The sequence below is a fragment of the Alligator mississippiensis genome, chromosome 1 (assembly GCF_030867095.1).
Source record: "Alligator mississippiensis isolate rAllMis1 chromosome 1, rAllMis1, whole genome shotgun sequence".
NCBI classification, from domain to species: domain Eukaryota; kingdom Metazoa; phylum Chordata; order Crocodylia; family Alligatoridae; genus Alligator; species Alligator mississippiensis.
The window spans coordinates 484,299,644-484,301,981 of NC_081824.1; positions in this window are offsets into that span (position 1 = coordinate 484,299,644).

The following is a 2,338-nucleotide window of genomic DNA, read 5'->3' on the forward strand; positions in this document are numbered from 1 at the left end:
ATGCAACTCAGCAGCCGCCAATCCGAGGTCCTGGCAGCACAAGCCACGTCCCTTCCAGCAGCACAGACAGAGCTACCCTGCGGCTGATGTAACGTCAGGCCCAGCTCTTCCCTGTGGCTGCAGGAGCACGTACACCTCTCCGCCCAGCTGATGTAACTCTGCTCCACGTTGCAGCACAAAATCCAGAGTTTTAAGGTTGCTGTGTCAGTAAGAACTTTGTGCATGGCAGCCCTGGTGCCACGGGCAGTCCTGGTCCCACAACTCCGGCACAAGCACCCTGCTCCACACCCAGCTTCCCTTGACCTTCATGCTCTTCATTTTCAGACCCGCTGAGCCACTGATGGTGGCAGTTGCGTGCAGCTCCCTCCGTGCTTTCAAGGGTAGTGTGGTCTTTGAATCCACCCTTAGCCCAGCTCTCTCCTTTTTGATTGCATCCAGATCCAGCCCCTATCCTGTTCCACAAGAGGGGAGGCAGTTTGTCCTATTTACTCCCCTCTGCCCTTCTGTTTGTACTCCACTTGGCACAGTAAAGGGGAAAGCACGCTTTGATTCTGTAGTTAAAAGCATTTGTCATGTCTTCTCTTCAGAGACATCCAAGTCAAGCTGCTGCCTCAGCCTGACTTGCATCACACCCAGATGGCCCCGGTTCACTCCCATTTTGCCTCACCCCAAGTCTCACAGTGTGATTCTAGACCAAATCAAAGGCTTGTTTGTCCTTCCAAAAAGCAAGGCCTTAGGGGACTCAGTAAAAACGCTAGCTTCCTCACTCCTGTGGCTGGAAACAATTCCGAATCCTTGAAATTCATTCTTTGAAACACCGGAGCAAATACAGAGACTCCAAAAAGAGATGTACTCTTGTAACTTGGAGGCTCCAATTCACATTTGCATGTCTGAGGCTGGCAGACTCACTCTCCACTTCTAAATGGGACAGTATCTCCAAACTGGTGGGGGAAAATAGAAACCAAGCACAGGGACATCTATCCTTAGATAAAAACTGCAGCCATTCATTTTCCCAGCATCAGGGCTAAAGAAACCTACTGAGTCCCCATGCACTAACTCAGGGGCGGGCAATTATTTGGGCTGCAGGGCCACCTAGGGAGTTTGGGTAAACTGTCATGGGCCAGGTCCCCCTGGCAACAGCTCACCCAAACTCCCTAAGTGGCCCTGCAGCCCAAATAATTACCTGCCACCGATCCAAGGGCAGAGCGAACAAAGGTTAGGGGAAGCTAACCTTTGTCCCCCCCTGCTCCCTGTACCTCCCCCCACCCCGAGTCTGTGGCACACAGCTGGGCCAATGTTGTCCTGTATTCCCACATGCTACTTTGGGCCACGTGGGCACAGCTGGCACAGTTCCTGCCTGACCTGGTCATGTACCGGGGACTTAGGGCGGGGGATCGGGTGCAGAGAGAAGGGGTAAACAGAGTGTGCCACCGGCCCAGCCAGGCCCGGATAACCCACAGCTCCAGTCCTTCTCCCTGCATCCCCTCCCCTGCCCAAAGTCTCTGGCACATGGCCAGGCCAGTGCCATGCTGTACCACTTTGGGCCCAGGTGCCACTTCGGGGCATGTGGGTGCATCTGACATGGTTCCCATCTGACCTGGCCACTTGCTGAGGGCTTGGGGTTGGGCAGGAGCTGCACCAGCCACTCCAGCTGGGCCCACATGGTGCAGCCCAAAGCTGTGAGGGAACACAGCGTGGCATCATGTTAGCAACGCCTACACCCCTACCAGGTCCTGACCCGGCAGAGTCTGGATAACCCGCAGCTCCTGAGCCTCTTCCCCCCGCGCCCTCACCCCTGCCAGTGGAGAGTGACGTTTGCTGGGGCCGGGCTCTCTGGTCTGTGAACAGCCTCAGGCTTGGAGCAGCAAGCAGGCAGCCTCGATGGGCAGGAGCCTGGCCAGGGGCTCAGTGTCCCCTGCCTGGGAGTGTGCACTGGGGGCTGGAGGGCAGGGAAGGGCAGGCCAATGGGAAGGGGAATGGCTGGTGCTGCTGTAGCCGGTTGGCAGGGGGAAGGGAAAAGAGTGAGAAGCACGGAAAGCCAGGGCAGCCATGGGCCAGATACAATTCTCCTTCAGAGGAGCAGTCATAGGCTGGATAAAGTCATTTGGAGGGCCAGATCTGGCCCACAGGCCATACGTTGCCCACCCCTGCACTAACTGCATTGGCACTGTGCACACAGAATAAAAGTGCTCCCAAAAGAGTTTGCAACCAAAGACTTAGGCAGGGCAAGTACAAGACAAATGGGATCGGGCTGGAAAACCAGAGAGCAGATAAAATGTTGCCTAATAACTAGATCCTTGTTTTGATTTAGACACACCGTGACCAAGTCATAACTCTC